Here is a 13,072-nt window from a genome sequence, read left to right as displayed (position 1 = left end):
TATATATATAATATATATATATATATAAATAAAGCAAAGGATGTGTGTGTGTGCAGTACATATGCATTTCTACAGTTTTCAATCGGTTTTCATCAAACTTTACACACACATTACGTATGTGCCAAGGATAGTCATGCACTATAACATTTTGCCAAGAGTAATGGAAGAAACCGACCGTGAGAAAAAGTGTTTTTACATGGGTTTCTCCAAAAACTGCAGTTTTCAACCGATTCTCTCCCTTTGACTTCTGCAGTTTTCAAGCTATTCTCTCTCTTTACCCTCTATTTATCTCTTCTCTTTCTTTTTCTTACCTTCACACACTGCAATACTTCCTCTCTTTAACTCTCCCTCTCTCTCTCTCTCCCTCTGAAAATTGACTTTAGTGTATTTCAGTTTTGTCATGCGTATTTGTCCTCACAGTATTTGTACGTTCTCCCTACAACATTTCTCAATTTATTTAAAAATTTTTGCACTCTTTCTATTTAAAAAACACTATTTACATTTCTTCCTCTATTGAAAACCGTTGTGATACTGCCGATAACCTTTCATTACTAACCATTGAGAATTCAACCAAGCCACTGGGCGTCCATGCGTTAGAAAAAGATATCCTCAAGTTGCTGAAGTTTTTTCACTCAAGCTATTTTCTTCTACAGCTTTATATGCTGAAATGGGATTTGCGCTTTCTGCCTACAGATTGATTTCCTTGTGTGATATAATAATGCTTCGCTTTTATTCTTTCATTTTTAATTCTAATGTGATAAGAATATAATATTGTTTCACTTTATTCTTTCACCTTTGTGTGTGTTTAAGTACGAGATAGTAAAGGACATTTTATTCCACAACGACAACGATGACGTAATATACATGAGTGTGTCTGTGTGTGGGCGTGAGTGTGAGGGTGTATAAGTGTGTACATCTCTCTGACTGTGTGTTGTGGTGACAGGTAATAAACATTTGTTTATGATTAATCTATATTTTGTTATTTTTCATTTGTCTTGCTCGCTTACGTTACTGGGGTTTGCTAAATTTTCTAGAGAACAATTCTTAGTGATGAGACCATAGCGGATCCTCTTCTAGCATAAGGGTTTCCACATAGTGGTAAATTTCTCTCTTATATATGTATATATATATATATATATATATATATATATATATATATATATATATATATATATCTATATATATATATATATATATATATATATATATACATATATTGACCAAAATGAAAACTTCGATGAAGTTCTATAATTTCATCAAACTGAATAAATACTGTCAGTTGATTTACTGAAACACACGTATGTTTTATAAAGCTTAAATCATCAAACATATCCTTCTTACTATATCATTACCACACACACGCACACACACACACACACACACACACACACACACACAGACACACACACACACACACGCTCATACCTAGCACCAAATCTGCGCACGCAAATACACTCAGATGCAAATCCGCGCCCGCAAATACTCAATTATTTTCCCGTGCAGGGATGTGCATATGCTGCATATTTAGAGAGCCACTGAGAGATAGAAGGATGCGATAATATCACAGAGATCAATGAAGTTTTTGTGTGCTAGTGTGTATGTTTTAAGTGTTTGTGTGTGTGCGCGTGTGTTTGTATGTATATGTGCGTGAGTGTGTATGTATGTGTGTGTGCATGCGTGCGCGTATTTTTCCTCGATGAACATACACTGCCGTCGCTTGTTTGTTGTTTTCCTCATGTATTTCACTTTCACACAAACACCAGTCTCTCAGACGCTTTTGGCCATAAAAGAAACTAAAATTTCCTATAACATATTATAATAACTATAATTATTTTACTGCTTGTGATGGTATGTGTTTGCATGTTATACCTCATAGGGATTTTAAAAGAGCTGATTTAATATGAATCAAGAAAGAGAAAATGTTTTCTAGAACGTCAAAATAATGTTTTTTTTAAATTTTTTTTCTGGAACAAAAAGCCATTAATTTAGAGGATAATATCTTCCCCGCCAGCAGATCAACAAAAGAGGAAATTGGGACGTGATTTCAAAATGAAATATAATTTGTCACTAAAATCTCCTCGACGCTTTCTATGAGCAGACAGTCTCCCCATTGTGAAGTTCAAACTTCAGTTTCTAACACTAACAGCGCCACTACGATAAGTGGTAGTAACTTCAGCAGTGATGTAAACAACAACTACAAGAGGAGCAAACGACATCAAAGGGAAGTTAAAATCAAATAACACCTGCTCATCCACGAACAAAGTTTAGCACCACGGACAAACATGTCCACCACTACCACCACTCCAACAGTACATTAACAGATGATGATACAAGCAACAATATTGCTGCTGCTAACTCATACATCATCACCGCTGTGACCACCAAAAGTTGTAGCAGCATCATTAATGCGAAATGTATAGCCTGTTTACAGCACGAATGCGAGTTTTGATAATGTAGCAAAAGCCCTTGGCAAACTGGATCAGACTAAGTATGACACAAAGGTAGCTAGGGAATTTGTCGAGTAGGATCCGAGGATAGTCCTTGACGTGCCGAGTAACGCCATTGAAGTTAACTGTCAAATCCAACCACACACATATCTGCACTCAAAAGAGCAAAACAATCTCGCAATGAAATAATAATTATTATGGCTATTATTATTATTATTATTATTATTATTATTATTATTATTATTATTATTATTATTATTGTCATCATCATCGTCATCATCGTTATCAGGCGGCAAGCTGGTAGAATCGTTAGCACACCGGGCACAATGCTTAGCGACGTTTCGTCTGACTTTGTGTTCTGAGTTCAGATTCCGCCGAGATCAACCTTACCATTTATCCTTTCGGGGTCGCTAAATTAAGTACCAGTATAAAACATTGGGGTCCATGAAATCGACTATCCCCTCCCCCAAATTTGAGGCTTTGTGACTATAGTAGAAAGTGTTGCTGTTATTATTATTATTATTATTATTATTATTATTATTGAGTGAGAGTGCTGTGCATGCCATCAGTGACACTGGGGTAAAGTATACGAGGCCCAATATACCCATCATGACTACTCGTCTGATAAGGGTACACCAGGTACATGCATCACAACCATATGTGCACGACAAGGTGATCTCACATCAAGATAAATAGCACATGACCTTGCAGTTGGGGCCCACTTTAGAATTCTCTTCTGGTTGAGTGGCCAATCAAACTCAAGAAATCGCTGAATATGTGTTATTTAAGGATGTTGAATGGAATACACTCGTTTCCGGATACTCTAAACGCGTGGCTATGATGCTCCCCCACTAATTTTGCTCGTAATCAAAGATGCACATATCATCAGCTACTAAGGGACATGGTCAGCTGGTTAAGGTCAAACAACTGACAAGCAAATCTGTGGTATCGAGGACAGTATTTGCTGTAGTCCATGTTTTATACCACGACAAAAAAAAAATGTACTTGATGTCACTTCCAGTCAGTTAAGATCAGAAGCCAGGAGAACCACGGACTGGTACTGCATCAGGGCATTTATTATTATTATTATTATTATTATTATTGTTGTTGTTGTTGCTGTTGTTGTTGTTGTTGTTATTATTATTCTCTTTGCCACAAGTATTGTTGGAGCACCTGGATTTTTGCATGCGCAGCGTGCTTACTACCTACAGCCTACGGCACCATGCTATTTGTTATTTTCAGTTATCTAATACTTTTCTGATTATTCTGGCCGTGCCAAGGATGCAAACGTTTTGTAAGAATTCTACTGGGAACTTTATTTTAATTTCCTTTATATTCCCATTGATGCCTTCTAGGCATCAATGCGTTTCAGAGCACCCAACAATAATTGGCACTATCTTCACCTTCATTTGTCCATAGCCGGGCGATTTCTTACTTAAGAGGGTTGTATCTATCTATCTATCTATCTATCTATCTATCTATCTATCTATCTATCTATCTATCTATCTATCTATCTATCTATCTATCTATCTATCTATCTGTCTATCTATCGTCTCTGTCTGTCTGTCTGTCTGTCTGTCTATCTGTCTGTCTGTCTGTCTGTTTGTCTGTCTATCTATCTATGTTTTCCCCTTCCATTTAACTATTCGTGGGTGAAAGAGACATGCAAAATCAACTATATAGCATATACGGATTACGTCATCAGCCACCGCTAGGTCCGGTATGATAAGCTCCAGTACTGATCTGTGTGGATTAGGAACTCTCAGACGATTTTTCTAGTCTCCGACTCCACCACTCTTTGTGGTTTGTGCTCATACCACGACTTGCCTCCCTCTAGTCCCAATGTTTGTCACCTGGTCATGTCGACGCAACTTGTAATGGTTTTGGTAAAGTGTAGGGCATTCGTTCGTGATATGGGCAATGGTTTCATCCACTATCGCAGATGCGGCACAATGGAGACACTTGCTCATTCTTCAGGCCTACTCTCTAGTTCGTGGCCAGAGCTTGTTCCTGTGCTGCCAATATAATGCTCTCGGTCTCTTTTTTTAGGATTCCTTTCATCAGCCAATCATACCTATTTTTCCCAGCAACTTCTCTTCTGGTGTAATCCCGTCTTACGTAATTCTTCTTCATGTCATTTTGTACTTCTTTTTTATTTTCCCTTTTTTCTCTCTCTCAGTACTCCTTCGTTCCTAACAGCCAATAGCAAGGTTTCCTTACCTTGGGCTAGGTATCTCATTAAACTCTCAAGTTCGATACTTAAGCAGTCTTCCACTCTTATCAGTCCCATTCCTCCATTTGCTCCCATCATCTATTGGCGATCAGTGCCTGAACGTGGATGATGGGCTCCGTGCATCATTATGATCTTTCTTGACTTCTTGTCCATCTCCTTTAGCTCCTCTTCTGTCCACTTCAGGATATTATTATTATTATTATTATTATTATTATTATTATTCTATGTTTGACTTTTGCTTTATATTTGTACAAGTTGGCTCCAAGTCTCACCCAGAGACCTCAAGAGACAACAGGGTTGGAAGTTCATGTTGTTCATATGGCCTAGTGTGCCATATATTTGGGGGGTGGGGGTGTTGTACTAATGAATGTCTAAAAAAATTTTTTTTTTTTTTTTTTTTTAAACCGAAAATTATGTTTTGTTTAACCTTGAGATTACATAGAAAGTATTTTCCGTAGGATATGAGCAGTTCCCATGAGCACTATCTTTTGAATTTCTGCCATTTTGGGTTTCCTGGTATCTGAGTTAGGTAGCTATCTGCCCCTTTTGCTATCATTCCCAGGGCACCTATGACAACAGGTATTGTTTTAGTCTTCAGCTTCCACATTTTGCTGATTTCTATTTCAAGATCTTTATATTTGCTCAGTTTATGCTGATTTCTATTTCAAGATCTTTATAAATATTATTATTATTATTATTATTATTATTATTATTATTATTGTTGTTGTTGTTGTTGCTGTTGTTGCTGTTGTTAATAATAATAATAATAATAATAATAATAATAATAATAATAACAATAACAACAACAATGACGCTGATGACGACGACGACGACGATGATGATGATGATGATGATGATGATGATGATGATGATGATGATGATGATGATGATAGTTGTAGCAGCTATTGTTGCTTTTGCTGTTATTCACTAAATAAGGACATCTTGTGAAGTTGGAAATATTTTTATCACATTTCTTTACCAGAAAATATTTTCCTTTGTTCTTGCTGCCAACAAAGTTTAGGTTTTTTGATGGTCTACTCCATTTCGCTTGGGTGATTCGTAACGTTTTTACTCAGTCACTTATAATACTTTTCTTTCCTAAGAACAATTGCATCTTTTTAATAGTGAATATTTGTATCATCTGGGGGTAGCAGGATGGGTTGCTAGCCATAAAGATAATAGTAACGAGTATGCCTCAAAACATTTACAAGAAAACGTTTGACATTTTGAAAAGAACAATATCGAGCTCTTCAAAAGAAAAACAGCAGAATATGACAATTGATCAAAGCAGTACTTTCGTAAATATGAAAAATACACTGATTGACAAAATAAACTGGAAAAAGCGTAAACATTAATAAGAAAAGCAACTACTGCAGTGAATACATTTTCGGTACTTTTGCGACCCAGAAATGATATGCTACTATAAAAATTTCACTCAAGAAAAAATATCTCGGGAATATTTCAAAAAGTTAGTCCAGTTTCGTCAGAGGAATTATAGTATTTTTCAAAAACCGAGTGCAGAAAAAATGTGAAAATATTTTCGGACAAACATTTGTCGATGTGTGTTAAAGCAGGTTTTCCATCGACGAGGCAGGGCCGATAGAAGTGTGTGCTTGGGGATTATAGCTGAGAAAAAAGGAAGACTGAACGATGCTGGTGTATCTGGTGCGCATCACCCTTACCCACATACTGATATGGAAGTGTGTATGAACACATGTGAACCACGACAGAAATATTGTTGTGGTTGTCCATAAATGCTTGCTTTCATCTTTGCTGCATAGTTGAGGATGGTGTTGAACTTTGTGGAGTATGCTACAGACCCTAAAAAGATCATGAGGATATTTTGGAACAGTACACCATTGTGAGAGTAAAACAACTTTACTAATAATAGTGGGGATAATGAAATTTATGTTTGAGCAGAGGCCACGTTTAAAAGTGATACCCGAGTAAAGAGTACAGACTAGGCAGTAGAGAAGGACAATTGTCCTAAGTGGAAAGCAAGTTTGTCGATTTATCAGTTCGAGGCATCAAGTGATAGCCGAGTGTATGATTATTTTTATGCTTTTATGTGACTAGCGCACTCGCTTTGCAAAATTATATATAACTTACCGTACGTTTTCAAGACCATCTTGTCAATCTGAAATTGATCTTTCTCATAGTCTCAGTATAACTCCTGTACAGTTACCCGAGTTAGGAATCGACACATAATTAAATGTTTGGTAATTTGTGACAGTGTTTTTTTAAGACTATCTTTCAATATTAAATAATTCTTTCTTATATCTGCCGCAGTGGAATTTTATTTTGGATATATACTCATTTAGTTGTACTAACTTTTACTATTCGGTATTTAAAAAATTTTTTTATGCGTTCTTTTCAAGCCTAGTCAGGCTCATGGGCCCGGTTTCCCGGTTTCTATGGTGTATGTGTTCCCCCAGCTGGACGGGACACCAGTCCATCGCAGCGTTACTCAAGAAACAGGACGAAAAAGTGAGAGAGAGTCGGGGCGAAAGAGTACAACAGGGGTCGCCACCACCCCCTGCCAGAGCCTCGTGGAGCTTTAGGTGTTTTCGTTCAATAAACACACACAACGCCCGGTCTGGGTATTGAAACCGCGATCCTCCGACCGCCGGTCCGCTGCACTAACCACTGGGCCATTGCACCTCCACACTATTCGGTATACCAACATATTTTTGCAGTCTTTGCGTATGTAGGTTATCTAAATTAAAATTATTAAGAGAGAAAGTCTCAAACATCTATCATGTTGATGATACAACTTCGTCGTAAACAGAACAGTAAGAGGGACAGAGTGGACGCCGCCGTATTTGTATATATAATACTTTTGACATTTTAGTCTAAGCAAAAGTGCACTTAAAATTACCTTTGTTCCGCTTATATGTAAATCTGGTAGATTAAACTGAATTTTGTACCCAATTTCGTACCTATGAAACCACTTCTTTCTTTTCCTTCAAGAATAATAAATAGGTTTCTGATTTGCTTGAAATATGCAAAAATTACCGATCATAACAACTTTTACTTTTACTCACTCAGCTAGTTTTATGGTCGTCACAATTTCTTGTCTTCTTTATGCGATACATTTAAACTATTTTATCTTTCTCTTCTTTCTTTCTACTTGTCCAATTGACTTATATCGTTCATAAGGCCACTGATCTTCATTCGTATTCACCTTTTGCCACAGGGCATCGGCTGGTCATTTTATCCTTTTCTTTCCCAACAATTCCGCAACAACAATAGTACCTGCTACAATCAATAGGTTGATTACAAGATTTCTCACGTAATCTCAACTATCACAATGTTAATTTATGTTGCTTTTTCCTTAATCTTTATTCATAGTGCCCCATTTTCCGCAGATTGATTGATTCTAGGTCCTCCGACTTTATCACTTATAGCCTACTTTCTTTCCCGAATTTCTAGCCGCTCTTCATCGATGCGATTCTCGACGAATTCCTTTTCCCTTGTACGTTTCTTGCTTGCATTTCAACTGCCAGTATCGTATTCTAGTTGTTTACCTCGGTCGCATTCGCCTGATTCTTAAAGGGATTATTGTCAAATATCCGATTGTGATATGCTGCTCCATTTAATTCTGGATACACATTTCTCTATATTCCTTCAATTTCGAAGTCAGAGAGATATTTTCCGTTCCTGATACAGAGTACTAGATTGATAATCAGACTAGTTTTTCTCTTTAGAATCCTTGCTTCCTTAGTTCACTTCCTAGAAAATATTCCGTTGATATATTTACTTATCTCCTATAACTTTTTCCACAACAGTAATTGGATGACGACCGGGTCGTCTCTTCTATGCTGCAGAGCACCTCCAGAGTTTGAAGCCTTCACCAGCTACTCGAGTCTAATTTTCACTATTTTCGTTTAGATTTAAACACGGCATAATACGCTCACGTGAAGATGATGATGTTTACGGTTATATGCTACCGATGTATTTTAAGAGAGTATCGGTATGAAATTTGCCGACCATGTTTAATGTTCACCCCCTTCGTTTGAAACAGATTTGAGCCTGCTGGGGTTACTAGTTTCATTGAGAGCCATCTCCAGATCGATTGGCGATTAGATTTAAAGAGCCTGTCAAACCCACAGTTTAACCTTGTGTTCTGGAATGTATTGGGAGGGGCAGAAAATATTGAGAATTCTTAAGCGATAAATTTTCTTGTGAAAAGTTTTTAAAAACAATACTTTCGTAAATATAAATAATTCTGAAAACAATTTAAAATAATTTTATAGACATGAGTAAAATAGTAATTATTGGGAATGATTGTCTAGTAAATATGAAAAAAAATGGTTTATTCGTGCAAATCATTTCAGGAGAGAGCTCGATAAATATTAAATTAGTTCGTGTTTACTGTAATAAAATAATAGAATATAATGAGGCCTAGAAAACAAAACTAATTTATTTTGAGGAATATACATACGTACATCCATGAATACTTACACTCAAGCGTGCGCACACACTTAAGCACACGCATACGCACACGCACACACACACACGAGCTAATACATTTATTTATATATTTTATAAATATATAAGAATATGTTAAAGTGAAATTGTTATATGAAAGCTAGTTAAAAAGCACAGGACTTTTGCTGACAAGCTAACTCAATACTGAAAAAAGAGTAAAATTTGTTATTAACTTCATCATGACTGTAACATCAAGTTTCGCATTGACGGTTTATTCTACCATTCTTTGAATTACGTGTCTATGCGTTTCATGAAAAGCCTTTCAACACAATGACGGGATCAAATCTATCCTATTTTAGGCAAAACCTCGTAGAATTGATTCCGTTATTCCAGACCATAATATGGTGGGAATATGCAGTTTATTCAGATCATTTCTTCTTTGCAGATAGGCCGAAATTTTATCCCTATCAATATAGTCACATCTTGCAGTTCAGATTACTGAAAGTTACTGCGTACTTAATTTTTAAAATAATTAAACAGCTAGTTTGTAATCGCATGTAAATTTGACTGTTCCAGTTTTGCGAAGTCCAAGGTTATACAGGCTGCCCACAAAGTCATAGGAAAATGATAAACCAAGACACTCACTCTACCATTATTTATAGAGTAGCCATTACCTAAAACATAAAAACAATATTAATTGCGGTCTCATGAATGAAACAAAACATAAAACATTGCATTAATTAAAGTGTTAATACCATTACAAAGTTGCTCCCTCTTCTAAGGTTTCCGTAATGACTTTTTGAAATCGTCTAAAGATTTTGTGAACAGCCTGTATATGTAATAAAGAACAATAATTTACTAACCTCATTATTAAATATGTTTTGCGTGCATAAATTCACGTTTCGTGCAACAATAAAGTATCTTGTGTCGTAACTTCATCTGCAGATAACTACATTCAAAACCTTTGAATATAGAATTACTGCTTCTACACAAAACTGGTGAAATTTGGAAACTAACATTAAAAATTAATTGAAGGAGCTTAAATCGCGAATTATGTTACGTTATAATTACTTGAGAAAGAATAAATACAGTTGCAAGAAACTGTAAGTGTAAAATTCGCAGATAATATTAAAAATAAGTTAAAATAAGCTTCAAGAAATGAGTGGTATAGTAAGAACAGAAATAATCTCGCAAATATAACGAAAATGTTTGTTTGAAGCAAGCGTCTAAAAATCCCCTCGATAAACATGAAATTAATTATTGTTTAAGGCAATAAGATATTGAAAATATTAATGGCTAAAATGAAAGGACACTAGAAAATGGAACAATATCTACATAAAACAAATATCGACATATATTAGTGAAATATATGCAGCCATTAGCGGGAAAAAGAAATAACATTGTTACAGGCTGAAAGACTAATTGTATTTAAGATATTTTGAGATATTTCAATTATTTCCAGTCCTAAATTCAAAATATCACTGGTTATGTATATAAACAGCAATTTTCTGTTAAGGTTTCCTATTTTTGCAATCTGCTGATGAAGGTAATACACCATTATTTTACAGCTTCGGAAGCAATAATCATAAGCTCTGCAGTAGATATATTTCATATATGTATGGACGTACACACACACACACACACACACACACGCATACACGTGTATATGTATATATATATATATATATATATGCATATATAAATTGCATATATATATATATAAATTATACATAGACACATATATATGTATATAAACAAATATACACACGTACATCCATATATGTATGAAGTCACTTCATTTACATGTATATCATTTAAGCTATCACTATATTTCATTATAATATTGCTCTAAACATGAATTTATTTCTCGTTAATGAGCCAAGCCCCGAACGTTCTTCACAAATAAACTATTTTCATTTCTTTGACAAATATTTACATGTGTGATAATATATATGCGAGAATCCCGAAAAATATTATATGCAATGAGTTTATTAGAACATTGTTTCATTTTCGAAGTTAAAATCTACAAACAAGATTTAAGTTTTTGTTTTTTAACGCCTTTTTATCACTGATGGCCTGACACTACAGTTAGGGCAGTGATCCTGACGGTGCAGGTGACGCAAAGCATTAAAAATGGGACAAATTGATGGTAAATTTTTTAAAAAATCATAGACTCACTGTAGACGCGCGCTAATACCCAGAAGGGCTCGATATGAATCACGACTATAAAATACCCGGTTTTGGTTAAACTGCATCGCAAAATGTGGGAGTAGTTAGGAATCTAAATCGTAGGAGACAGACAGCACACAACCTCACTTTTATATATAAAGATTATGTATATTATCTGATTTATATAACAGACAATTTCTCACGAAAACATTAAATAAACACTTTTAATTTCGTGTTTTATGTGGAAGTTCATATCTTAATGGTTAAGGCATTGGACTCATGATCGTAAGAATGTGGTTTCGTTTTCTGGACTAGCGAATGCATTGTGTTCTTGACCAGAACGCTTCATTCCATGTTGCTCTAGACTCTAGTATACACAGCTGGCCAAAATTCAGTAATCTTGCAGTAGACCGGCGTCCCGACCAGTGAGAGATATAAGAGAATAAGGTGTACGTACGCCGCTATAATATAAATATAAAAATACAAAATGGGACAAGAACGCAAAACATTCAAATAGACGATACAAAAAACACGGACGGGTCATTCGAAGCCTCTAATCTTCAGTCAAGAACCGGATCATCCTCGCAATTTCGGACGCCTTAGAAACCGGGAACCTCATGAATCTATATAAGCCGGGAGGGAGCTTTATCCTATTCTTTAAATAAGTGTTTTTATTCCGTACTTGATTCGACTTAACTCGTGTTTATCATGGGGTTGAGCCTTCAATGAAATTGACTCCTGTACATCGACGTCTTTTTACTCTTTTCGGAATGTTGGTATCTTTTACTTTATTTAATTTTCGAACTTCAAACTAAAGGATAAAGAACAGAAATGTTGCCTAGAATCGAAGTTCTTTCATCGGTGCTTAGACAGCATCAGCAGAGTGGTTTTGTATTCATGTATCTATGTACGCTGTACACTTGTATGCATGTACACACTTATGTCATTGAATATGTGGATTCTATTTACATGCTAATCGTCTGGAATATTTGCATGTTTTAAATATTCTTACAGTGTATGTTCAAGTATGCATGTACGTATACATACATACAGATATATATATATATATACATACATATATATATTATATATTATATATATATATATATATACATATATATATTATATATTATATATATATATAATATATATATATATTGTATATATTTATATATATATATATATAATATATATATATATATATTATATATATATATATATATATATATTGATCACAGTAGTTTGTTTAGTACTTATTTTATCGATCGCTTTTTATCGAGTTACTTGATTCTATTTGATGTAAAGCGTCGCAACTTCACATCAAATGCCAAATTTTGAGCGACACATATATTTACATCGGTACACACACATGCAATGTACACACACACAAACACGCACGCACACAGCCAAACGCACAGACACACACACATGTTGGATATATTCCTGTTATGAAGAGTCCAACTGTGAAAATGAATGTAAACGAAATTTCTAATTAATTTTTGCATTTCTTTTTTATTTTGGTTTGTTTGCAGGCAATCTGAAATAACTTGAGTCACCTTACAGATAAACGTGAGTAGAATGCTAATTTAACACCTCAAACATTACGTAACTAATTAATACGACAAGAAGAGGTTTTAGTGATGAATAGTGTCGAGAAATTCATATAAACACAATTAGAGCAGCTCTGGCATTTACTTATGCATTAGAGCCTCTATTTATTATAACACATTTTCATTAAACTCTTAAACAAAATAATAATTTAATTACTAACTAGCGTACTACTTGCAAAACC

General features: G+C 35.0%; 1 protein-coding gene across 4 annotated transcripts in view; it reads left to right on the top strand.

The window, feature by feature from the left end:
* The window catches only part of LOC115213189 (sex peptide receptor-like), a 528,532-nt gene that overhangs the window by 263,723 nt on the left and 251,737 nt on the right, over positions 1-13,072 (top strand). For all 4 annotated transcript variants that reach the window (XM_029782123.2, XM_036503802.1, XM_036503801.1 and 1 more), the window contains one exon: positions 12,813-12,849. The gene's annotated coding sequence lies outside the window, so the exon portion shown is untranslated. The remainder of the gene's footprint in view (positions 1-12,812; positions 12,850-13,072) is intronic.

The sequence above is a fragment of the Octopus sinensis genome, linkage group LG6 (assembly GCF_006345805.1).
Source record: "Octopus sinensis linkage group LG6, ASM634580v1, whole genome shotgun sequence".
Lineage (NCBI taxonomy): Eukaryota > Metazoa > Mollusca > Cephalopoda > Octopoda > Octopodidae > Octopus > Octopus sinensis.
This window is presented reverse-complemented; position numbering and strand designations above follow the sequence as displayed.